We start from the raw sequence: 27,909 nt of genomic DNA, 5'->3' as shown, positions 1-27,909 counted from the left end.
TTTTCAATGCAAATAATAGGAAAAGGAAATTATTTTCAATATTGTTTCTTCCTGATGAACTGACAGAGATAACTCACTTAACTGTCTAGACAGGAAACATACATACATATGAAAACATTAAAAAGCTCATTACCACATGTTCTTGAACAATGCTAACATCTTATGCACGTGTTTACATGTGTATGTACAAAGTACAGTTGATTGAGAAAGTGGAGAGTCCAGTAAATGAGTTCTAGTGGTATTCTCCACATAATTTTTAGTGCCTTAGAATATCATGAAACAAGAAAATGCTTTGGACTTTTATGGAAAAGTGCCCTTTAAATTCAAGGAAATGTATGCACAAATATCGTATGTAATTTACATGGTTTCATAGGAAGACATGGAAAGTCTATGTGCCCCACTGGGAAACTCAGAGTTCCTTCTGGAGAAGCCATTGCTCTGCTTTCTAGTTTCACTGCTTTGACCTCTCCTCTGGGTTTTTCTTGAAATATGTTTAACTTTGAGTCACCATCTCTACTGTTTGCTTACTCACCTTCTCAAAATCAACAGGTCAGAAGTCAATGGGTACTTTTTAAAATTCATGACTGTCATAGGATATATGATTCCCAAGACAGCTGTGGCAAATAACCAGTCTTACAGATGGCTAATATCCAGAATGTTATTCTGTGCCTCAGATTTTACTAGAGTTGCCCCTTATGCCCACAAATAGGCAGTTTGCTTGGTTTGTCATTCTCTTCCAAAGGTACTTAGGACTGGTGGAAGCCTAGAGTGAGCAGTTATGTTCCTCCATGTGAGAGCACAAGTGAATTAAAGTTCCAGTGACTCAAGTCTCCAAGGCAATTACTGAGGTTTTCAGTAGTTAAACCGAGGTAACTTGCAAAGAGCCCAGTTCCACTGCTGACTTGAACTTTAAATCAATATGTTTCCATAGAAATTATATATGATAGCATATGTAGGCTGGGAAACAAGGAATTGAGGCCCTGGAACAGATTTAAAGGGGAGAAAGAGAGTCTTTATATGAGGCTAGATTTTCAAGTATTATCTAGGGCAAAAGTTTTTTAAAATCTTAAATTACCTGTCACTCCATAGCAGAGAAAAGTTCCAGAGACTTGACTTTGCTCTGACATAGTCACTCCACATAATGTCAGAAACCCCTGAAAGGGTACTTTGAAAGATATATTGCAAATTGTTATGCAATTCCCTATTCCGCTGACCAGGAGAATTAGGAATTTGGGAGGCTTTTTTTTATGTTGGATAGGGGAAAGAGAGGGTACAAAATTGACATGGAAATTTATTTTTAAGGATACTAAAATCTGGGCAGTTTTTACTGCATAGCCACAGGATGCTGGCTACAATAATTTGAAGCAAGGCAGTAGAGAGACTGAACTGTTGGCTATGGAGAATAGGTTCTGGAAAAACCCTTTCACTACAATTTAAATGGAGGAGGACATCGCTGATCTCAGATTCTTTCCAATTTCATTGGAAGGCCTGAGGAGCAAGGAGGTCAGATATGGCAGTTGCTAAATGGCCAGTGTAGTTGGTGTGACTATTACATAGATTGTGCACAAAGAAAAACCAGTCAGTAATGCCCTCTGAACCCTGACAGGAACAGAATGCTCATCTTATGTGTTACAGACGAGTCAACATCTTTGTAAGCAGTTAATGTGGTTAAAAGCTTGGGCTTTGGAGTTAGACACACCTGGGTTCAAATCTAGGTCCACAGTTATTAGCTGGGTGCCCTGAAAAATTTACTAAATCTCTTGAAGTTTAATTTCTTCACCTGTTAAATGAGCTTAATAATTGTATCCATCTCTTACAAACGAGATCCCGTGTGGAACCTGCTTAGCAGAGAGGTCTTGGCATTTAGCATGTGTACCATACAGTGTAGGTAATTAGTTACATACAGAAGCTAATAAATGGAAGCTGATCTGGTCGTGGTAAACATAGTACAAAATATTTAGAGTAAGGCGGTCCTGAAAATCAGAGTTGACTTCTTATAACTGAAACAGCCTATTGATGTGAAAAAAAAAAAAATAACTTGGCTTCATCCTTTTTTCATCACCTGTGAAAACACTGCAGCAGGGAGACATTTTAAATGCTTTCTAACAGTGGCAGCTGAAATGTTATTATTAAACATGGACAAATATAAAATATTGACTCTTCTTGGACAAGAGTGATTCACTGAGTGTTCCTGTTACGTGAGCATGTGTTGCAATCTTTATACGTTTAGACAGAATTGATAACAGTACTTGGAAATAAGGCGTCATGAAGACTCATTCTCAGATGACTTTAGGTTGTGAAACTTCTGTCAGTAAAAGAACAAGAAGGATGTCATAGCTCTCTTTCATTCACAAAGCCAAGGGGTAAAAAAATCCCTCCAATATCAGAAACATATGGTTTTAAAGTTCTGTGTCTGAGTCTGCAACATTGATGGAGTTTTATGTAAAGAGATAAAAATCTATGCATGGACTGTCACAAGCTGTTTGGGTGAACAGCGTCCCTGTTGCTAAACCACTGTTGATATTCTCAAATGGGTTGCAATGAGAACCACCTGTAAGCCAGACAGGTTTGGGAGTGGTGCACATCATCAAGAAATCCAGGTCGAAATAATGTAAATAATTTGGCTTAAATATCTATCAATGAGTCATATGGCGATGAAAACCTCAAGAACAAAGAATGCAGAAACAGGTGTGGACGTCTGTCAGAAGCACGGCAGGAGTGTGTTTCTAAGGGATGAAAGTAAGACTCACTCAATGGCATTTTGCAAAATTGGGATTCCTGTGTTCATTCACCTTTCGAATTATTTACCCTAATTTTTCTAGCCATTAAGTAGTCAGAGGACTCCACAGCTTTAGAGAACATATACAGTATTGAGAAAGAGAATACCCACAATTCAAGGTGAAGAACGTCTTGGAACAGATACTTGACTGTTGTCGGACTGTAGCAAGTTGAGGGGGCGACACAAATTTGTCAGCTGTTTTATACTTGCCTGAGTGAATTGCCATACCTTATCTCAGTATGACCCTTATGTGGCAGACAGCGTGAGAAAAGATTTGACCAGTGAAAAGCTTTTATGAAATGTTTTATTCTAGATGAACTGATGAGGCACCGTGAAAATAAAGATCAATAGAGATGAAATGAAATGAAATGAAATCGAATCTCTTCTGAGCATTTGGTTCTCAAAGACTCTGGTCTCATCCTTGGCAGACTCACAAATTTCCTAGGTATTTATTAAATGGTTGAAGCACCATGGATGTTTAGGTAGTGGTGGTGGTAGAATGTGGTCTGAGAAGATCTCAAAGAGTTGTAGAGAAGAGAGGAGAAATGTATGTCAATAATTAATCTTAAAACAAGTAAGATAAAATAATAGCCAGGTAGAGGCGGAGGACTGCATAAGGGTTGAGCACCTGAACTCTGTAATCAGTGGCCTGGTTCTGCCACTTATTAGCTGGATAACCTCAGACAAGTTGTTTCACCTCTCTATATATCTGTCTCCTCCTTGGTAAAGCAGCAGCCGTGATAATCTGTCTACAGCCCTTAATTATAATGCCTAACGTAAACTGAGTATTCAGAAGAGATAGCCATCATTATTAATCATTATAAGATAAGTACTATGATTAGGGGCGTTATGGAAGATTTGATGGCATGTCATTGGCTCTGATTTTTGAAAAATTAAGATTTCAGCCTTGGGAAGTGGTATGATATAGTTAATTAAAACAAAGTGAAACACATGAAAAAAAATCTTGGACTTTGATGTTAAAATACTTGGTTAAGTTTCTTCTTTCTGGTCAGTTTTCGTTGACTTTCTCTTCTACATCAGACACTGAACATGTCACTTAACCTGTGTGAGTCTCAGTCTCTGCATCAGAAAGTTGAAATAAAAAGCCTGTTTTTCATCATTGCTGCTGTGAGGAAAAAAATGTACCCATGTTTGAGGAAAGCATACTGTGATCTGAAAATTGCTATTGCTATTATAATTATTACTTCAGGGTGGACAGAAGGGATGGAAAAGGGCCATGTAGGCTATGAGATTAGCCTGAATTAAAGGCATGGAAGTGTAATGACACAGTGTCCAGGAAATGACTAGGAGGCAGATATGCCAGGGACAGAAAGGTGTGTAAGGAGTGCTTGGATGGAGGACTTCATGGAAAGCCTGAATGCTGGGCTACAGCTTTGAGCTTTATTCTATGCCCAGTAGGGGGTCAGTGAAGGTTTTGAAGGAGTATTACATGTTCTGGAAAGATTATCCTACACCCTGCCTTACAATGGGATTGAAAATTGCCCATTGGTACATTATGAGTGATGAGATCACCATCTTACTTTTGTTCTCTCCCTTTTCCTGGCCCTGGCCTATGTTATTATTTGACTATCCTTCAGTAATCCTCAGCATGAGGTGTACATTAATAATCTTCTATAGAACTTTAGAAATATATTCATGTCTAAGCTTCGTTCCATACTACTGAATTAGCATCTGGATGGTAGGGCCCAGGCCATGCATTTGAAAAATCAGCACAGGGGATTCTGATGTCCAGATCCAGATTGGACTGAAAGCTTCTTTTTGAATGTGCTCTCAACCCAATAGCTCCTTATGATTTAGTGAGGAGGCTATTTAAGTTGCAAGGAGCATCCACACGTTATGGTGGTTTGTTGTTAAGATATCAGTGAAAATAAGACAGAGAGGAATCTTGCCACTTGGCTGTGGCTCAGGGAAACCAACCGAAGCAGGGCACTAGACAGTATGGGACAAAGAGCATGCTTGGATGCCCAGGGACTGGATCACAGGTCAGAGGTAGGAAGGTGACTTGGGGTTCCGCTGTGTAGCTGAGGAATCAGCAGGGGACCAGGGATCCCTTCTGATGGTGTACTGCGGGTATGACTGAGCTGCTCTGTCCTTGCTCTGTCTCTGTTCCATATCGTCAATGGAAATTCCAGAGAGAGACAATTAGATTGGCCCAGTTACTCAGGGGGATCATCAGCCTCTGGTCAGGTGCTTTCTCTTTGGTCAAGCCAGTCATGACTGGATGGCAGGGTCTCATGAGGTGGCACATGTGTAAGAGTTCCTGCAGATGGGGCCTGGGCTTCCTAGAAAGGGATTGCTGAATAGTGGTTTTTATTCTGTTACCTTTAGTTAGAACGTGAGGCACAGGTCTAAGCATTTTACCTATGTACTAATCCATTTAGTTTTCATAGCTTACATACTTTGTTTTTATTTATTTAACAAATATAAAGACTTTACATAAATACAAATTTCTATGAACATTTATAAGTACTGTAAATATATATAGCAGTTATTCTGGACCAGGCACTGTGCACCAGTACCTTACAATTATTGATTCATTTTGTGAGAACTTACAAGGTAGTTACTCTTATTTCTTGTTTTGTAAACAAAGAGAGTCATGGAGTCCACACCATTTCTGGGGTCATATGGCTAAAAGCTGCAAAATTGAGATTTGCACCCAGCTACTCTGGGCACACATTTACCTGTTGTGCCATTTATGGAATCTGTTTCTTTATGTGGTCAGATAGCCCACAGTACTAGTTGTATATTTGTTCTTATTACACCTACCAGGCTGATTTACAGAGTGGTGCGAGGATGGGCACATAGCCTGTGCCTGCTTCTCAGTGCACTCTGGTCTTCTAGTCTAGATCCAGTACTCTTTCCCCACCATGCTCTTTTTCCTTTGAAGTTCTGCATCTGACCCAGGGTCTCCTTAAATATCTTTCAAATAATTGTGGAATGAAAAAATGAATGCATGAATACTTAAGGGAGTGAGATTTCAGAAGTAAAATCAACAACAGTTGAATGGGAGTTTGAAGGAAGATGTGAAGAATCTTTGTCAGAGTGGAAAATCACAGAGGATCGTTTGAGAATTCCAGTATTAAGAAGGAATGATGTCACTTGACTTTGCTGCCCCAGAAGACTCCGCTGAGACCTGATGAAGTGTCTTAAAGAGTTTTGTTCCTAATCTTCTTAGTTTGTAAAAATCTGAGCAATCTGACATCCCAGAATTTAGGAATTCATTGCTGCTTTTCCAGAGACTTCATTATGAAAATGAGTCATCATTTAGTATTTTGTTGTGAACCTGGAGCCGTAGCAGAAAAAAGAAGAGCTAGAGGAGGAAAAGTTAAGTAAAATCTTATCAACTTTTCAACACTAGGCATATTGGCATTTGATTGGGTTTTTCTTTTATTCATGCATTTTTTAAGGAAAAAAGTCATGATTAAAAGGAAAACTCAGAGTCTCTTTTGGAACATACTCTTCAAAAATATATTAAGAAGAAAATGGTTTTTATTTACTCAGCAGGGCAAGGATAACGTCATCAGTGAAAGTGGGGCGCACACACTGAAGGGGAAAACCTAGAGCAGTGACAGCCTGCCGGTCCTATTACCTCCCGGTGCAGGAGGCAGCAGACAGAGGAGGGAGAGGAACAGCTGCATATGTGCGGTAAACAAGCACAAGGGACTAAGTGGCAGCTTGATGCCAAATTAAACCTGTGCATGAACCTTATTTGTTTCCTTGCAGTTGAGGGGAGACATCACCGTTCAAACAGACAAGCCACATAAGGCAGGCTGTGTACAAACCAGAATCAAGGTTTCCCATCAGAAAAGGTTCTCATGTCTTTTCCTGTTAAGAACTTGGTTTACATAGTTCTGCTACATTAAAGACACTGGCTCTAATCAGTTAGAATGGAAGAACCTGAGAAACGGTCACACAGAATATTCTGACAATGTCCCAGGGTGCCTAGAGATTATGATCTCATTTTAAATGAGAGGAAGAGGACAGTTCCTCATTCAAGAGCTGTTTCTGATTATCCTACGAAATGTGTAATCTTATGAATGTAATATGTAGGGTAATAAGATACTCATGTAACAGACTTATGTTATATAATACAGTGTATTGTTTATATACTTTTTCTTTTTCAATAAATCAAGTTTTACTTTTAATTCTGCAAAATGGTGTCATTTCAATTTATTTACACACATTCCCTGTAAGAAAATCAATTCATTCTGGTTATCCCTTTAATGTCTTATAAAACCTCTCCCCATTCCTTTCCTTCTCTCAGTTTCCTTTTTTTCCCAGCTCACTCCCCAACTGTGGCCAAGATGTAGAATATAACAAAATAAAAACATGCAATAAATCTGGTTTGTAGTTGAGATTCTAAACAGATAAATGTACTTAGAACTCTTAGCAAGATCATAATAAATACATATTGTGATTAGGAAAGAATAGAGCAATAGATATCTTCAATTAGAAGTCCTCAAAACCTATCTTTAGAAATTAATTCAAATAGAAAGTTATTTAGATTGACTTATTTACTGTTACATTTTACTATGCTTGTTATGTAATGATTTTTACAGTCTTCTGTACCATGGGAAGGAATAGTAATTTTTCTAACTAATTTTTAACATGGGGAACAGAGGCAAAAAGAAGTCAAATGATATGCTTAATTAATGAGGCAAAAGAAATAGATTATTTTGGCTAATTCAATATTTTAGTGGCTCCCATAAGCCAGTATCTAGTGTAAATCTCCTTTCTCTGATAAATTTGTTAACCCAAAACCACTATCTATAGGTAAAAACAGAATAAGAATGATTTCCTTGGTGATGATTTATCAACAAGTTTTTAAGATGAAGCTAGTTTTAACTTTTCAGTGGTCGTTTTCAAATTACCATTGAGGTGATTGGACGTAGTGTTGGCAGTTATGTTCCCAAATCTGGAGGTGATATTAATAAAAACATGAAGTGAGGAAGACATTTGGATGACTTTTGGTATCAGTGGGAGTTCTATTCTCTTCCTTTTGGAAACCTGGCAAACTTCAGAGTGGAGTATTTTTTAGTAGTGCTTTGCAAATGGAACATCAGTTGAGCAGGCTTGGATCCTACTGGTAGATCCCAGTATGCTTTGCTTTGGTAATGTGTCCTTCACCACATTTACAGGTATTTTGGCTCTTGATTTTGGCTGGGTGTAACCACAGAATCATACAGGTAGAAAATATCCTTGTGGCATAAACAAATCACCTAGTCAGGTTAATAAAGCAGCATACAATAGTAGAAGAGAAATGGTGTTGGTAAATTTTACTTTTAATTATCAGTGGAATCCTCAGCAATAAAAATCAAACTAACCCAAGCACACAATAACAGCCACAACATACTAAAAAATAAAGCAATAAAAAAGGCAAGTTTTTGATTGTCATTAGAAACAAACAGAAATTTCAAACTTGCAAACTCTAGGATAATTTTATGAAGCTAAGAAAACTACTAAGGCTTGTGATTGCCATCTATATATTTGTTTGTTTGTTCATTTGAAAAGCTTGCTTGTGTGTGCGTGTGTTTAGCAACGGTGGTGGTAAACAATTTTTGAGCTGTGAGTTCTCCAAAACCTCATGTTCATTACTGACAGGGTCGGAGGAAAATATAAGGATTTTTCTGCCCCATCTGGCAGCTTCAGTTCAGCAGAAATGAGAGAAGAAAGCTAAACACAGCTGTGAAGACAGAAGGCTGAGGAGCAGCGTCCTGTTAACGACTCAGGACAACTCTTAGCCCCTGTTCACAGTGACACGGGGGCAACATAATTCTTAAGGTCTTTAGTATGGAAACAGTGTCACCAGCCCTCAAGGATTTCTGAGTTTTAAATAAACAAACAAAACAATTGGTGAGGTTTGGCAAAATAAAGGGAAAAATATTAACCTCCTTTGGGGTGGGAAAGAGAGAGACATTCAAAGACAGAAACAGAAAGAAAAGTGGCGACCACCAATGGGCGATTTCTAAAGCCAAAGCTGCCTTAATTCCCACATAGCTTTTTCTTTCTTCCTTTCAATTGCTGTTTTTAGCAAGGCTCTCTGTCTTTTCACCTTTACTAAATATGGCATCTAGATGACTGGTCCTTTTGTTGTTCCCTAATTTAAAACTTGTAGGTTGTTGGGAGATATTTTTCCTCTCTCATTTAACATGATGAAAAATGATTTTTTGAAGGCATTAGAAAAAAAATTATGTTACAAAAAGGTGATCCTTGTACTTCATTTCACCCCTAGCTTGCCTGCTTTTTTCCTTTCCTTCCTCCCTCCCTCTCTTCTTTCCTTCTTTCTGCCTTTTTATCCTAAAATGTTTATTAAATGTACAAAGCATGCAAGGCATAAATCAATGCTTTGTTAATAAATAACATTTCAGTAGTTGATATATAAATCTTCAGTTAGTCGTTTGCCTTTTATTTGTTCATCTTTTCAATGGGGAATTGTTTCCTAATGTATAATTTTAATGGCATTTTCGTTTTTAAATGTATTAAATGCTCTGCTACCCAGCCTTTACCAGTATGCTCACTTTAACTGGGATTCTTCAGGGGCTTCAGTATAATTCATGACCATAATGACATGGTAAGAGTCTGCATAAAATTTGGAATTGTGGAAGATTAACTTATATCCAGTGTGGTTACAGTGTTACAATTTTTTTTATTATGTTGTAATCATCTGAGAATTAGAAATCCAGGTGTGGCACAGGTAATGATTACATAAAAGTTGATTAGAATGCTTCATTCTCCATCCACACCAGATAGTATTTTTCATGTAAATGTTTTAAAGCATTTTGCATTCTTTTGTTGCTAATAGATTAACCAAGATACCAAGTCAGATACCTAAACTGGGTTACATTTTGGGAATAGAGAAGCTTTTTTCCCCCCTTTTCTCCTATTACCTTAGCTTTGATTAAATTCATGATTGTCCTCCTCCCATGATGTTCACTCTAGATAACAGATTGTTTTGAATGATATTATCCTGTTAGATGTTTTGCCATAGTGGAATAAGGAGATTTTCACACATAAGAAATGATACTTCTCACGTATGGTAGTTTAGTTTGGGATCTTACTAACAGAATAATTAGAGTCAATATATATGGAAAGTAGCCTGAGAATGTAAGGGAGAAGTATTAAAATTTGTATCTTTAAGGCTACTAATGATAAATTAAATGTATTTCTTTGACAAAATAATTTAAATACTGCAGGCTACACACTTTTTGTTATTGCAGTAATTCTATGAGTTTTCACATGTGCATGTGGCTTCAGTAGCCCTGCATATTCCCTTGTTTTATGCCTGAAACTAAATTAATTACTTTGTTTAATTTCATGAACATGTCAAGCTGCAGTTATGAATAGCTACTAATATCAAGTGTTTACATGGAGAGTATAAGATGTTATAATAAATATCTACCCAATTACCAAACAACTGAGGGCAATATTGTTTCCAGGTAAGCTGGACAAATGATAAATCCCATATATTTAACAGGAAATGAAACAATTGCAAAGTCAGCACTGAAGTTGTGTTAAAATCTGATGATGCCCACAATGTCAAATTAAAGTTTATTAAGAAACCGATTTACAGATACAATCTTGTATAAGGCAAAGTTTTTTAAAGCCAAAGAATCTCAATGAAAACAGAGCCACACCTTGAATGTCCTTGAATATTTTGACAGACCTTCAGCAGGTGAAGAGAAATCAGTGTGGGAGGGCAGTTCAGCACTGAGCTGTGGTTATAGGACATGAGTCTAGAAAAAGGTATAAGCACATTTATCAAATACAAATACAAAACAACAAATTTTTGTACCAATGTTCTAGACTTGGCAAGGTTCACATTTTTATATATTATTATTATTATTATTATTATTTTAAATGAAGGTACTGGGGATTGAACCCAGGCCCTTGTGCATGCTAAACATGTACTCTACCACTGAGCTATATCACCCCCCCCGCCATAAATTATTTTATTATCCTTAAGCAATCTCATGGATGAAGTTGGTGGAATTAATGTTTCCCTAAATGATACCTATTTTACAAATGAGAGAATTAATGCTGAGCTAGAATTAGAGCTAGGATGAGGGAGAAGATTAGGTTGCAGGTTAGAATGTGTCAAAACTGAAATTAGATTGGGCCTCTCCTGTTAAATGACCTACACCAGGATTCACTCCACCGAGTAGAGGTAGACCTATTTCCAACAGGATGAGGAGGGAGAGAGAAGACCCTCTAGGGCTTCAGATTGTTTTCCCATTTAGTCATTGAGCTCTGAGCCTAACTGTCATCCTGAATTATAGCCATCTCTTCTCAGCCTTGTTGCTAACATTCTGCCAGGTCAGGAGGAAAAAGTATGAATACCTGTAGGTTTGGGTCCTGTGGTTAGCTTCATAGTTGGGGAGGATTTCTGCAACTGCTGCACCTGGCTCCATCCCTTCCACCGCCCTCACATGATCCTGTTTTATTTATCTTCTCTTTTGGCTTCAGTTCTGTTAAATCCTTGTTTAACTGCTAGGGGTAAATAGCTCTGGCTATTTGCAGTCATTTCCCCTTTCTGTTCTACTTTGATTCCTGCTCAGAAAGACAAAGTAGAGAGAGACTCAAAATGCCGAGAGCCTGGTGACTATTTCTGCTGTGATCCTGGAATCTGAGGATGGGGCTCCTAGTCTTGAGACTTTTCTGAGTTGCCTACTTATTCTTTTATTATACATATATTTCTAAATGTGGGGCCATTAATGAGATGTGTTGACTCACTTTTTTTGGTATTACCTCCAGGATGGGCATGTGGATTGGGAATGGCACCAACTCTGTTGGAAAATTTTTGGTTTTGTTCTGCCCTCTCTTGTTCAGATTTTTAGTGATTTTATACCCGTTTTAAGTTTAGTTACTGCTGCTGATCCACCCCCAACCCCCAACCCACCTTTTAAAGTATGATTTGGAATGTTTTTTGATTTTTGGGAAAAGAGATTCTGAGTTCTGATTTCACACTTTTACTTGAAAATAACGTCAAATATTTTCAGTTGAAGCATCTAAAACACTAAATATGCAATTATATAGTGTATTTATAGTATTTATATCAGAAAGTAGTTTTCTGTGAATAATATCATTATCTTTTAGCTTTTGATGATTGAATGTCTCTGTCTTGGGCAAGTGGCTGACCCTTTCTGGACACTGGTTTATGAGCCTATATTTCATTGAGCCCCTATGTGGGTGGTATTTTATACTGTTGACCATTTTCTCTATATAATTCTATTTTTTTGCTTCTACTAAACTTTTCTGAGTCAATTCCAATCTTTCCCATTGTTCTGGCTTGGTTTCTTCATGAGAACTTCTTCCTCTGTCTGCTCTTAAAAACACTGAGTTCCTTGACCCATTAGCCTTTTCAGAGAATATGCATTCTGGTCATAATCTTATGTATTATATACAGGAATGGAATGAGAGCAAGGGGTGGGGGGGAAATTAGATGTTCAGTTGGGGTTATTCTGAGTTTAAGGCGGCTTTGAAATTTCCAAAAACTGACTTACTATAGACATTTAGATATATGAGTCAGGATTAAGTGAGAAATCCATGCTAGAAATTTAGATAAATAGCCTAGAGTCCCCCAAACGTCAAATCTTGCATTCTTATCGACTCTGTATCTTCCATATGTTTAATGTTTGAGCTCTAGGACTATAACCCACCACCTACTATGCAGTCATCTGAATGTCCCAGAGAAATACAAATATTAACATGTCCCAACACATCCCAAATTTCATTGTTTCCCACTCTCCTGCCATCTTTACTTTTTGTATATTTCCTTTCCTCCGTTTAATAAATCATATCACTCTAAGCCATTCAACCTAGATTTCCTGGAGTCATCCTACAACTTCTTTCTTTTCCGCATGATCTACAATCTGTCATTGATCAAGTACTGTAGATTCCACCTACTGAATGATACCATGTTTAATCCACCCAGTCTGCTTTGTTTATAGTACTTTTAGCTGTAAGTAACAGCCAACCTGACTCAAGGTTCTTTAAACATCAAGGACTGTGGAATTTCACGAAACAGAGATACGGGAGGTAAGCCATTTCCAGCTCTGGTTCAGCAGTCTAGATGGTCTAGATCTAGAGCTATTAGAGCCTAGAATGGCTTTCCTGCAACTTCTGTGGTCTTCCTCTCTGGGCTGCATACCACAGGGCAGCAATAAACAGCACTCTTCCACGTAACATTATCCACAGGCTGAAAGGATAAGTTATTTCTTGAACTCCTCAATATATTTATCCCGGTGGAAAATCTCTCCCAGGATCTCCCCACTTCCCCACCCAACACGCGCGTGTGCACGCGCGCACATGCACACACACATATCAGCTCTCCCTCAGGTCCCTTGGTCAGGACTAGGTCACAACACCCAGGGTCTTTGTGCAGCTGGCCCTCTAAGCCTCTGTGGTTAGAGGTGGGCTCTGCCAAGAAGGAAGGAAGGTAAGAAAATGGCTATTGGGTTTCTGTCACATTCTCTGTCTCCCCCCTCTTCCCCCCAGAGCTCTTCGTGGTTAAGGTTTTTATCATGTCTGGCATGAGCTGTTTCAATAGCCTCCTGAAATATCTCCTTATTGTCTTTGTCACCAGTGTCAAGTATACTGGTGTAAATTTTCTAAAATGCATTGCAGATATTAAGAAGAATGTTATTTCTTTTAATTTGTCATTTTAACATTTTCCATATTTAGTAAAAAATGTTTGAATAATGCATAAAACTATAATGCGTTAAGAAAGAGATTGTAGAAGGTGATACACAGTTAAAGTTGCCATCTAAAAATTATGAGTAAGAAAGTACAACTTTGGAGGTCTAAGGGATGATGGATGAGACATTGCCTGGAGTAGCTTTCTTTTTCCTTGGTTAGTAGGAAAAGAGCTGCCACTCTTTGGGCATTGGGGGAGTGACCTCTTCCCAAATTATTGGACATAAATCTAGTCACTATATTTTATAAGGAAATAATGTGCACACCTAATATAACTTATGTTATAGGAATATCTGATGAGTTGAAACATATAATTTTAATAAAATCATAAATTCACAGGGGAATTTGTGCTTTAAAAGAACATTGCTTTGATTTTTTTTTATTAAAAAAAGGAATCTCTTGTAATGGAAATAAGTTCAGATTTAAGAAAAATTGCTTTTTGAAATCAAGGAACATCTGGATTATATATATTTTTAATAGAAGTTCAATAAAATGTAGAAATGTGACATAGCATACTTTTATGCAAATAAAGAAGCTTTTAAAATACCATGAACATTTTTGTCTTGAAGTCCTTTGGAAAAATTATGATAGCTTTGTTTTTGGTCATTTTATGTCATAGAAAGGTCATTTCAGTATCATACTTTATTTAAAGAACTTAATATCCTTTACTAAAAGTGATGTTAACAGTATAGTTATAATATGTGTGCCTAGAGGATAATATTTTGGTATAAATATACATGACTATATCCATATACAATATTAATAGAAAATAATTTTTACAGATACAGGATCATAATCATACTGTTCTATGTCTTGCTTTTTTCAGTTATAATATATCATAGACATTAGAATATGTTTTCTATTATATCATAGTATATATTATTTTTTATAAGACATTAATTTTTAGTTGTGTTTTTAAGTTAATTTTTAAATTAATGTTTTCCTAAAGTATCCACCCTAATTTCTATGCAAGGGCTAATAGCAGGGGGTACCTGTGTTGAGATTTCATGTCTATTTCATGGTACCATTTATAATTTATGTTATAAATTAGTCCAATATGTAAAAGGAGCAAATGTGGGCACTTTGGGAAAGGAAGTCACGGAGGAGGCTGGTTCTTCTGCATCTGGTGAACAGTCTCTTTCTTACTCCGTGCCCCTGTTTAAAACTTCTCAGCCACCGGCTATGATAGCTGGAAATGCTCCACAAAAGAAGACTAGACTCTCAGGCCCAAGTATCACATGTGGCTTGTGGGTTTTACTTTCCCCTCTGGAGCTCCTGGCTCCAAGCTTTCAAGGAACAAATTCCCAAGGACTCTGTGTAAAAGAGCGCCTATCACCAGCTTAGCCTTTGTTGGGCCCGTTCATGAAGGTCCCATTTATGACCACACAGAGAACTGCATCACATGCATCGTCCCATTCCTGTGTGTAAGTACAGTGACTAAGGAGGAGCCTGGCACATAGTAAGCACTCAAGAAATAACTGTTATCATTCTTATTAATTTAAAGGGTGTTTGGGCTTTAGAATTCTATCAGGTACCCAAACCTGGGCCCTACTCCCAAATATTCTAATTTCATTGGTCTAGGTAGCAGCCCAGGCATCAGTGTTTTTAAATAGTTCCTTGGGTATTTTTAATTTGCATTCAGCTTTGAGAACCAGTGATCTCTACAATAGGACATTGCATTAGTGAACTTTAGTTGCATGTGTGTTTTTTTGACAAGCAGTGTTCTACATGATTCACACATTCACTTAATTCTTACAGCCATCTGTGACAGGGATTATTATCTCCACTATGAAGTTGAGAAAGCTGAAGTGCAGAGAGATATTAAGTATCTTGCCCAATGTCACACAGCTGGCAAATTGCAGGGCTAGGAGATGAACCTAGAATTGGAACATGCAGTAAAATAAAGAACTCCATCACATCCCCACCTACAGAAAGATAATATCATAGCAGTAACAGAACTTTGGTTTTAGTATTGAAGAGTTAGTTAATAGGTCAGTATAGAAACTGTGGACCAGAGAGAAATAGATGCTGCTGGTGTCATGACCTTGTTAGCTTCTGAGGCAAAGCTTAAGCTTTTATTACAGGGCTGTAAGTTCTGGCAAACCTCTAAAATAAATAATAAATAATAAGAATAAGAAGAAATATCTGGCAAACTTGTAGTTTAGGATTTTGCAGTCTCCTAAATACCTAAGTGAGTAAAAGAGAGTGTGTTTACCAGTGTGTTTAGAAGTGAGGGTTTGTATGAAGTTCTATTTTAAATTTGCCCCAGTAAATTTTTCTTGTGTTGATCATAGCTTACAATTTTTATTTTTCTCACAGTTCTTATTAACAAATTTTGTTTAAATAGGAAGTCCTTAGTATTTTAGGTCATGACTAAGGCTAAGTCTTGACAATGCTGTAAAATAATACACGTAGTTGCCGCAAATTGCAGCTGTCTTTAGTATGTGTCACATAAATCATAGATATTTTAATTTTCACATTCAGTGACTCAGAGTCACGTTTGAATTTTGATATTACCCAGCCTAGTAACTTAGATAATAAATGTGGGTTTTGGGAAAAAAAGGATGGTAAACTTTTGATGAAAGTTAGAAGGAGCAAGTTTTAGGGGACAGCATCCTTTCAGGAGAGGTAAAGTTGAGAAAGAGGGGAAGAGACCCCAGAGCTTGCAGACATCACCAAGTGCCTGAGTGCTGGCAAAATAAGGCTGTGATAGGGAGATCCATGACCAACATCCTCTGCTTATCCAGTCTGTGTGCTTAATCTGTAAGTGTGGTTGTGGGTTTTTCATGATATACAGTGAATAAAAGCTTACAGATGATTGAGCTGTATAAACATAACAGCTCAAAACTTACTGAATAATTAATGCAAATCCCTAATTTCCTTATTTGTGAACTAGTGAATTTAGAAGACTCAAGCGATTTGAAACAATATTAAAACCAACTGGCTCTGGTAATTTTATGTTTCTTTATTGATGGTTTAAGGCTATAACAATCTGATGCCCATTGTTCAATCTTCTAAAATTTAGGAATTCTCTGGTCTGGTATGAAGTTAGGAGTATATTTGTAACCACACCTGGACGGAGATTTCATTCTATAAATCCCAAATATGTTAAATGCTTTCATAAGTCTGGGCAAGTAAAAGTTGGATATTCTGAATGTTTAAAGCAATTTGTTATGACCATTTCGAATGTATTTGAATGTTGAAAATCTTTCACTCATATCCTTTACTTAGAAATATTTTTTGAAACCTGAATTTCCCAATTGACATTATTTTCCTAGGAATTATTCTTGTTTTTCAAGGTGAAATGTCCACTTGAGAAAATGAACATCGTAAGTGATTTTAAGAATAAAGCTCATGGATAAATATGAGATTTATTTACAATTTTTTAATGTTTGTTTTCTCTTTTTTTTTTAATGAGGGGGAGGTAATTGGGTTTATTTATTTATATTTGGAGGAGGTACTGAGGATTGAACCCAGAACCTCATGCATGCTGAGCATGCACTCTACCGCTTGAGCTATACCCTCCCCCTACTATTTAAATTTTTTTAATTGAAGTATAGTCAGTTACAAAGTGTCAATTTCTGAGGTACAACCATAATGTTTCAGTCACACATGTACATACATATATTTGCTTTCATATTCTTTTCCATTATAGGTTACTACAAGATATTGAATATAGTTCCCTATGATATACAGAAGAAATGTCTTTTTTATATATTTTATATATAGTAGTTAGTATTTGCAAATTATTTTTAAGACAAGGCAATTAAGAAGAAGCTAGTCTGAGTGTACTTCCCCGTCCTCCCTTGCCTCCTTATCCCTTTATGCTGGTGGTGCCTGAAGGATGGTCTGAATTTCCTTAGAGCTCTCAGAAGAGACTGAGCAGAACAGGGCCTCTATCTCCATGGCAGCACTGTCCAAATGATAAATAAAGTAAGCCCTGTTGCAAGTCATAAGTGTAATTTAAAATTTTCTGGTAGCCATATTTAAAAAGGTAAAAAAGAAAAAAGGAAAATTAATTCCAATAATATACTTTATTTAACTCACATCTACAATGTTATCATTTCAACATGTAATCAGTGTAAAAATAGCAATGAGATATTTTACTTTTTTTGTACTAATCCTTCAAAACTTGCTTTGGTTTTACACTTATGAGACATCTCCATTCAGTTTAGCCATATTTCAAGTGCTTGGTAGTCACACGTGGCCATTAGTGTCTACCAGATGGTTAGTGAGGATTCCTGGTATCATTGAGAAAACACCCAGGGACCAGTGTAGGAAGTGAAGGCTTGCCTTTGTTCATGATCTAGGGTAAGAGCCCCCATTTCAAGATGCCTCAGAAAGCGGCACACCTGTTTGCTTGCTGCTTTTGGCCAGGCAGGGCTGCTAGGTCTGCTAACTTAGGACACTTGAAGGAGGATGATAGCAGAGTGCTGAGGTGTCTCCAGTTGCAGCTATATGATGACTAACAAGAGGGCCTTGGGAGAGGTGGGGACTCTTACAAGCATCAGCAGAAGAATGCAATTTTACCAGTTTATGCTGCTATGCTGCTAGCTCATGAGAACAGAGCTCTGTCTGTGCTCTCTACCACTAGGCTGATTGCCCCTCCCTGAGAGAGACAGAGAGCCTGAATTGCAGGAACACTAAAAGAAAACACAATCCTGTATAGATGAGGAAGGAGGATAACTAATGCCGGGAGGGTGTGTCACTTGGGAAAGAAGATCAAATTGAACAACTCGAATAGAAAGTGTTCTATCAAATTAGAACTAACGAAGAGATGGAAGAGAAATTAAGCAAAAAAATGATGACTCTCAAGGAGAGACATTTAAAGTATATAAAAAGGATTTCTTAGAACTGGCTAAATCAGCCTGGGCTGCTATAACCAAATCCCACAGACTGGGTGAGTTAAACAACACACATTAGTTCTCACATTTCTGGAGGCTGGGGGATATAAGATCGAGGTACCAGCAGATTCAGTTCTTGGTAAGTGCTCTTTTCTTGCCTTGCAGACAGCTGCCTTCTCTCGCTGTATTCTCACATGGTGGAGAGAGGAAGCCCTGGTGTCTTTTCTTCTTCCTAGAAGAGCACTAATCCCATCATGGGGGGCTCCACCCTATGACTTCATTTAAACCTAATTACCTCCCAAAGGCCTCTCTCCCTAGTACCACCACATTGGGGTTATGGCTTTAACATGTGAATTTTGGGGGGACATAAACATTCAGTGCATAACTGATTTCCAAATGAAAAAAAAATTTAATAGTTGAACTGAAAAAGAATATAGTATTTGCTGAGAATAGAATTAGCATTCAGGGAGATAGAGGGAAAAAAGTGACTTATAAAAAACACAGCCAAAACAGAGAACCATGATCGCAGTGATCAGGCAATATCCAGGAAATCTAACGTATGAGTAACAGGACTTCTAGAAAGAGAAAATAGACTATATGGGAAAACAATAGGTAGAAGATTATTGTTCAAAAATACTGCTCAGCTCACCCCTTCATGGCAGAATATATTTCCTGCCCCTGCTGACTCTGGATTTGGCCATCTGGAAAGTGTGCCAGTTTCTGAGTTGAGACCTGCCGAAGTCAGCCAAGTTTCCACCAGCTCTCTGCAGTGAGAAGTATATGCACCAGAGCTGTAGTTCCTTAAGGTACTGTCCCAGGAAATGACACGTGGAATTATTCTGAACCCTACACAAGGCTGAGGGTTAGCCAGTGCCGCTGAGCCCAGTCAAGATCAGCTGACCTGTAGCCAAACTACAGACCTGGGAGCAGGCTTGTTGTAACTCAGTACGATTTGGGGAGTTACAGGTTAGGCAGCCTAATCACAGTAAAAATATGACTAATACAAAACAATTCAACAAATAATTGAAGAAAATTTCCTTAGGCTGAGAAAAAAAACTTGAATCTTTAGATTGAAAGGGCTCATTCAGTCCCAAAGAGAATTAAGGAAAACAAAATTTACAACTAAATACATGTTGGCAAATTTTAAAGAGTAAATTGTAAAAGAAAGAGCATCAGTCTGCTATAAACGTTCTTATCATTCTTTATAAAGAAAAGAGAGTGCTTTTTTTTTTTTTTAAAGAAAACAGGAAAAAAAAAGAAAGAAAGAAAACAGACAAAAGAACTGTTAACTAGAGATTCTTTACCTATCCAAGATCATTTATCTATCAGGGCAAGACAAAGTTAAAGCATTTGAGAATATACCCCTCAGGCACCTATTTGAAGAAAGTCCTTGAGGAAGAATTCCAACCTTTTGCCAATGGATTCAGATCATCTATCTCAAGACAATGGGAGATAACAAGGGGGAGGAAAGAGTGGTAACAAATCTTGCAATAAGTAAGCCTCAGTTGGTGATTAAAAATTAAATGAGAATTTATTATATAAAGTAAGGATTAGTTGAACAAAAGAGAAACACTGAAAGGGATAACATCATCGTAGCTTGAAATTAAAATTATAGATTACCTAAGTAAAAATCTGTGGCAGGAAGGAACATCTTAAAGGTCCCCTAGAGTGGGAGAAATGGGGAGAATTGTGGAATAGGAGATACTGATAATCTCTTCAATGGCAGAGGGAAGAGGAGAGGAGGCAGTGATTAAGCAAGCCTACTGGTGGGAAACACAATTATTACTTACTGCTGGTATATTAATAGAATATATATTTTAAACTATCTTTATTTGGAATGGAACTATAATCAATCACTAGAGAAATCAACGAACACAACTTTATTTCCAAATTACCTGGGAGGGAGGGTGAGGGGAAGGTTGAAGAGAATCTTACACAAGCCAGCAAAATGTAAGAAAAGGAAACAGAGGAAACAATAATAAATTGTAATAAATATGAAAAATAAAATAAGATTAAAAGAATAAAACCAACCATCCCAATAAATGCAAATAGGCTATATGCTAGGTGCTGGTAAAGAATATTATCTCTTCTACCCTCTTGTTAAATACTTTTAATTTTCTGGCATAGGAGGCAATTTAAAACTTTAAAATTAGAAGTGATCAAAGAAGGTTGGATTTTTATGCATTTAGTTATGAAAAGAGCATTTATATTTTAAGTTCTGTTGTTTTCTTATTATATTCTTCCTGAGGCAATCATGTATAGTTTTCTTTCTCTAAATGTTTAGCTATTATGTTAGGTTTTTAGGAATATTGAGCAAAATGATAATTTAAATTCTGTTTGCCCAAGTATTAAAAATATGAGATTGTTTTCTTGAAGTTCTACCCAAAACTAGCTTTTCAGTCCATTTTCATAATGTCTGACTACCAACCTATACCTTTTCTCATCCCATGCAGAGTTGTTTTTGTGTGACTATTATAATAATGTCCTTATTTATATTCTTAACATGTTCATGCCTTGTTAAATCTACTACTAGAAAATTATTTACTTTATCCTTGCATTAACTGAAGAGATATTTTATATTTTCAAAGGGATGGGGGATTTGTAAGAAGGATATTTTCCTAAAGAGTCTATCAATGAAATATAAGTTTCTACAAATGTTAATGAAATTAAATGCTTAAAGTCCAGTTACAATTTCTGACTTTTTTCTCATTATTGGACCTTACAAAGGAATTTCAGTGGGAAAGAAGAGAATTAATAATAATAACCATGAAGAAGTAATAGTGACCAAATTCATATGAGTATTGGCATTTCCGCTCATATATTACAGGTCTGCTCCTAAATCAATCTTGTCTTTTCGTTGTGTTTGACTCACACTTCTACTTTTAAAAGCAACTTTTTCTTTCTCTTCCTTTTTTTTAAGTCTTAAAGAAAAGTTTCTGACAATTTTCGAAACTGATGCCCAGGTTTATAAATTGCTCATGACAAAGTATTGTCAAAGGCAGAATCCAAACCAAGCTAATGTTTTTCCAGTAGCTCAAAACCATTTGTTTCCTGGGTCTAGAAAATCTGTTTTTCCTATAATCAAAAAAGGTCAAAATCTATGTTCACATTCTCACTTCTCTCTAATTTCCAGAACACAACACTTGAGTCTTTGATTTTTTTTCCCTTGCTAGATCCCTTACAAAGAATTATACAGTTCAATAAAATGAAAGACTCAGCTCTGTGTGGTTCATACAAGTGGCTGAAGGGATTTTGAGATAGGTTAATGGTTCTGATTGTTTTCTCATATTGATTTTTAAGGCGATTGTATTTTATTAATGTAGGGAAAACTTGAAATTGCACGTGAACTGCCTTGAGGGTAAACTGGACCTCTTATATGTTGAAGAAATTTATGTGAATTTGTAACGATTTGAAATAAAGAGAGGAGAATCTGCTGGTTAATATTCCTTTCATTTTAAGAAAGGGTTACGACTTTAGGGAACCTGTCTGGACCAAGTGGTGGGATTGATTTAATGGAACTGACCATTTTTTAGTAGCCAGCAAAAGCAGAAACAAAGAGTGGTCCTTTCTGACTCTCATCCAAAGAGAGGTGAAAAGTGTGGATCATCTCAGGTGGAGGGGTATAGAGGTAGGCAAAAATACTGTGTTTTGGGCAGTAGGAGAGCTGTTCAACTTCTTGCTGCTTGGCTTTTGAGATTACTTACAGTCTTTCAGAAGGTTTCTGCAGATGCCCTTCACAAGACTCTAGTCTGGAACCTGAGATAAACGCATTTCTCTCTGCAGCACTGGCTTGAAGTTTTTGGATCTATTTCAAGTGGAGCAGATGACTAATCACCCCCTTCTGCTAGTTGATAATGGGTTGTCTATAAAACCTTGTTTTTGTATGGTTACCTTATTGTGAAGTTCACGTCTTTTGAGGAACATTCACAACTGAAAGGCAAGGAAAATGTCCACTCCAGGGTGTAGTAAAGCTGACAGGGAAAAAGAGAAAAAAACACTAAATGACTTGGCTCTGTTGTTTTTTAGTTTCCTGAGAGAAAGTGGCCTTGACCCCCATGCATTACTGCTTTTGAGACTGTAACAGCAGATGGTACAAAATGACAGTTGGTGAAGACAACTAAAGGTGTTTATAACATTTCAGCGTTGTGCAGGTGACTTTAAAAACAAAGGATTTGGAAGTGATAAAAAGTGGAGACTGGCAGTAGAGATGGTAATAAAGCCACTAGCTACTTGAGGCAATGTCCTTATTTTTTTTTTTCTTTTATTGCATCTGATTGCAAATTAAAGCGGAAAAAAAAATTAACCCCAGGCAGAAAAGAATATTCAGCCCCTGCCTCAGTGGTTTTCAGAACAAAAAACGATAGTCTTTGATTTTTAGATATGATTTTTTTTTCCTTTGCCTGCTGGTTGCCATACAAAGAGATATAGCTCAATAAAATGAAAGATCCACAGCACTGTGTTTCATACCAAGGGCCTGGAGGGATTCTGAGCCAGGTTAATGGATATGATGGTTTTCCCTTCATTGATTTTTAAGATGATTATATTTTATTTATAGGCAAAAAAATAATAGTTAATCTTAGATTTATTGAAAACTTATTTCACGGCTGCATGAATTGATAACAATAACAGTACATTTAGGGCAACAAAACTAGAATTGTCTTTAATCCCTTACGTGCTGATGTGCAGGAAATCTATTGACTTGAAATTAAATGTGCTCTAACCCACCACTGAATCCAGGTGGGGAAGTTATATTTTTCGGGCTGTTCTGTAAGATTTCATTACACAAAGCTTTGGTGCACCTGAGGTGTTTCTTCTGTAAAAACTATGTGAAAAATCCAGGAGCTGGAAGCTCAGGGATAGCAGCACGTTTCTCTCTGGAGGCCTTAAGAACTGATTTCCAAGTCAGCTAGTCATTTGTCAGCTAAAAAGCCTACTGGTCAACCATAATTGTGTCCAGAGGTCTGAATCTTAAACCAGGATGTGTGGGTTCTAAAATGCAGGAAAAAATGCAAAACATTACTTTGTCATAACTCAGAATTCCATTGCCTTAAAACTATTATAATTTGTTTTTATGTCCTAAATGAATGCAGAGACCTTTTGAATTTGGAACAAATGAATCCCCATTAGTTAAATATGGACAGTAATTTTGCCCAATAAGGGTAGAACACTGGGTTTTTGTCTCTCAAAGTGTTGAATAATTGTCAGTATGATCATTTCGTATCTATGGTTCAGAAATGCCAGCTTGAGGCCTTTGATATGCAGTGCTTATCAGGAGTGGAGGGCCAAAAACAGACTCCCCAGCAATTTAATTAGTAAAAATTTTCCAGATAGGTGAATGTTTATGTGGAGAAAGGAGAGGAAATATGCAAAATGTGCTCTAGAAACAGGGAATTTTAACAGTTTGAGTCACTCCAAATAATAAGGTAGTGTTTTAAAGTATTTCAAAGTTCACTTTTATTAAAAGTGCCCTAAATGACCTTGCTTCGGCAGCATATATACTAAATTTGGACAGATACACAAATTAGCATTACCCTCATGCAAGGATGACATACAAATTGGTGAAGCTTTTTTTTCTTTTTCTTTTTTTCTTTTTTTTTTTTTTTGCATTTTCAGCCAGAAATATAACATGAATGTGCAAAAGGTAAAATGGGTTAACATCGTGCTACACTTTATACTAAAAATGTATTACTGTGAGTGGTCCTTAATTAAGCCCAATGAGATATCTAGGGTGTCCATCTCCACCCTAGATTTTGAAAAATTATTGGTGGACACATTTGAATCACATTTACAGTTATAAAAATAAAGATATGATTGTGATTATTCTCCAAAAAAAAAATACCACATTAACTCATGCTGTAGCTAATATAAATTTTGAAGTAGACTTTTATCTATGTTAAATGATAAACTGAGGCATGTTAAAATGGAGTTTATTTGAGCAAAAATTGATTCTAAGGGCTAGCACCAAAGGGAAGTGGTTAGGAGTGTGCCACTGATAGGAGCTAGAGGAAAGACTTTTATAGAGAAGAGATGGAAGCAAAGCATGGAAATTACTTGATTGATGATAACTTAAACATTTACCTTATGTGAAAAAGCTGAATTGGCTGTTTGTGATTGGCTGTCCTTAGGTTTTGATTTCTTGACCTTGAGGCATTTAGGCTTAAGGAGACTGCTAAGGTATTAGAACCACCTCAATCTGATGGTCTTCTTGTTTAACACCCGTAAGGCTAATGTTTATCTTCAAATTATACTATGGTCTTGTTCACAAAATTTGACTTGGATGCTCAGTCCCTTTCAGTTAAATGTGGTGACAAGATATGAGAATAGCTTCCCCCCACCATTGCACATACAAGTATCCCCAGCACAAACAAACCAACATTCTAAAATAAATGCTAGAAGGCATTGACTTCCTATGTCTTAATCCAGGATATAACCAAAGCAAGAGGACAGAGAAACAAAAGAGTAATGGAGTTAATAAGGTTTCCTCTTTTATTTGATTATTCTGTTTACTTATATGACTGGAAGTTTTATATTTTGAAGGAAAAAAGAGACTAGAATAAGAACATTCCAGAATTTGTATCTTAGGTTCATGAAGCTCTGGATAAAAAGGGAAGAGTAATCTTTAAAAGACATTTGGACAGCTGAACATCAATAAGTAAAGTTTTGTATTTACTTTAAAGCCATGTAGCACTTTCTGGCTGGGAAAATGGAGACATTCAAATAAATCTTCAAGTTGTATATAAAAATAAAAACACAGAGACAGAATGTTGGAGAAATATTTAAAGAAAATCCCAAGAAGGAATTTGATTTAGATAAGAAACAGATTTGAAATGAAGCAACAGACGATCCACACCTTGAATATACACACATACAGAATTTCTGTTATTCTCTTTATTTAACTCCATTCTTACTGGTCCCATTTGAACTGTCAATAAATTGTCCAGAAAACTGCAAAAAAAAGCAACTCTGGTGAACATTTTATCTGAGCCAGGACAATAAAGAGCGTGGAGATTCTCTCATGGGGAATCCCACTTTCTCAAGAATTTCGGCTCAGTTAAAAATATTTATGCAATTGTAATAATGATGTCTATCTTTTATAAAATGTGTAGGGCTTCTCTAATAAGAAATTCTCATCTAGATGGTCTAGCTTACCTTTGTCTTAAATTAACCCCAAATTATTTCTGTAATACAGAATTATAGAAACTGAAATGGGGCATTATGGTTGATTTTCTTTGGCTAAGAAGAAAATGGCGTCACTTGATACCAAACCTAGATTTAGTACCTGACCTAACTGCAATTATAACCTCTCCCAGAAATGGAATCTTAATGGAACAGTCTAGAATTTTCTGGTCAAGTACCTATAAGGTAATCTGACATGTGGCCTCTCTCAATCCCCCAGAGGAAGAAGAGGCAGTCTGCATAATAAAATCCTTGCTTTCCCTCCCCCCACCAAAAGAAGCCATCTGCTTTTTATAAATGATGCCTTGCCCCACCCTTCCTCCTAGAAGAACTGTCCATCTTGTACAACCCCTCAGAGTGCTCTTGTAGTTGATAGAATGGACGCTGTCCAATTCATGAATCACCTGTTTAAGAAAACTAATTAGATCTTCAAATTTACTCAATTGAATTTTGTTTTTCAACACTTTCAACTTAATATTTTTTTCTGGTTTCATTAGCAGATGGAGGGACCCCTAAATTAGGAAGCCCACCAAAGTGTGGGTCCTAAATAGTGCTGGCTGTGAAAGAAATTCTCCAAGCAGAGGCAGAGGGACAGAGTGAACAGCCACTTTATTGCTCAGAAAGGGAAATGGAAAGTGCTCCAGCAGGGAGAAGGAAAGAAAAACGCTTGAGTGAGGAAGGAAGTGCTCCAATGGGGAGCTGTCAGCCAAGGTGACCAGTAGAGATGGCTCTGGCTCCAACTGGGCCGAGGTGTCTTTTATGTGAGGCTTCTGCCATTATGTCCTCCTTCTGGGTGTGCTGGAGCCAATCAGTCCTCATATGGGCTTTTCTTTTTCTTGTGGTTGTCATGGCAGTGCTTAACTGTCGTGGCTCTTGTGGGTGTGTCACTTAGCATGTTAATATATTACAATGAGCATATAATGAGGCTCAAGGTCCACTGGAAGTCAGATCCTTCACCATCTTGGACTCCCTTGGTTCTAACCAGTTCTTGTTTCTTCTCTGCAGCCACCTCCTGCGACTTAGAATAAAGTGATTGGTTTCTAGTCAGGGAGGGGGAGCAATTTGATCCTGGGGGCAACAGCCTTGGTAACAAAAAGGAAAGTTGCTTTTAACCAGAATGGCTGCAGTCTGGTAGACCAAGCATCCCCCCAAAAAACCATCTCCAAAGATTCTGTTCAGCCATGAAAGTTTTACAGAAAAATAGGGGAATAATCTCAGTTAATTGTGATAAGTAGTCAGAATCATGGCCATCCCCTAGTGCCTGAAGGCTTGTCCTAATCAACTGCTTGAGCCTGTTCTTCCACGACTCAGGGAGGCCTGGGAGACTTCAGCCTTTCTATAAACAAGAGGCAAGGGTGGAAGGGGTGGGGCCCACAGGGTCCTGCTCCCTTTCACTGTCAAAAGTTTTAGATATTTATTGTCAAAAATTTGAAAAACCTAAATGAAAAACAACAACAGAAAAGTCCATTATCTGTGAATCTCTAGAGATAATCTCTGTTAGCTTATAAACACACACTTAGAATTAAACATATTCCTTATTTTTCTGGGTTTTTTTCTCAACCATATATAGTAAGGAAATTTCTTTTAAATAAAAAAATGAATATAGACAGCTCTTTCAAATGATTTAAGTATTTTAAATCATAATATGTCAGCATCTACATATGCTTGTTCTTTTTGGCCAAGTCATATTTCTGTTAAATTTTGCTGTTTTCTATTTTTCATTTCCCTATGTTTCTGGAGATGAAAATTCAGTTGCATCAGAACAATGCATATTGCTTAAGATTCAATTTATCTTTAGGTTTTATTACTATGATATTGTGATATAGTAAGAAATACATATTTTTGGTTCTTTATCCCTGGCTCTTGGCCAGAGCTCCTAAAATCTTTGTAATTTCCTAAGTGATAAGAGCAATAGGAGCATCTTTCCTTATAATGTTTAGTTGTTGTCTCTGGCTCCTGAAACAGACTAGAGCCTAAAACTGAAGGGAGCCTCTTTTGTTATTCATAGGGAGTCCCTTTCAACCACACCTGGCTTTATGTTAATAAGGTGACTTTTGCAAATCCTATAAAAATGATACTGGTTGCCTAGGGGAACCAACCTTGTGATTAGAAGGTTGAAACTTTCAATCCCCTTACCCTCTACCTCCAGATAGGGGAGAGGGGCTGGAGGTTGAAGGATTTAATCAACTGTGATCCAGTGATTTAATCTATCATACCTTCATAATGAATCCCCTGTAAAAACCTTCACTGAAGAGGTTCAGAGAACCTGGGTTGGAGAGCGGAGAACCCTCTGTTGAGATGCTGGAGGGTGCTGTGCCCAAGAGGACATGGGAGATCAATGCCCCTTCCAACACACCTCGCTCTACGTATCTCTTCTACGTGGCTATTCATGAATTA

General features: G+C 37.1%; 1 long non-coding RNA gene and 1 pseudogene across 1 annotated transcript in view; both read left to right on the top strand.

The window, feature by feature from the left end:
• Positions 1 to 27,909, top strand: part of LOC123619681 (uncharacterized) — a 294,028-nt gene that overhangs the window by 66,990 nt on the left and 199,129 nt on the right. The window lies entirely within an intron of this gene.
• LOC123619725 (U6 spliceosomal RNA) lies at positions 23,815 to 23,914 on the top strand (annotated as a pseudogene).

This window comes from Camelus bactrianus, chromosome 6 (genome assembly GCF_048773025.1).
Source record: "Camelus bactrianus isolate YW-2024 breed Bactrian camel chromosome 6, ASM4877302v1, whole genome shotgun sequence".
NCBI classification, from domain to species: domain Eukaryota; kingdom Metazoa; phylum Chordata; class Mammalia; order Artiodactyla; family Camelidae; genus Camelus; species Camelus bactrianus.
Note: the sequence above shows the minus strand (reverse complement) of the source record. Positions and strands in the feature narration are given on the sequence as shown.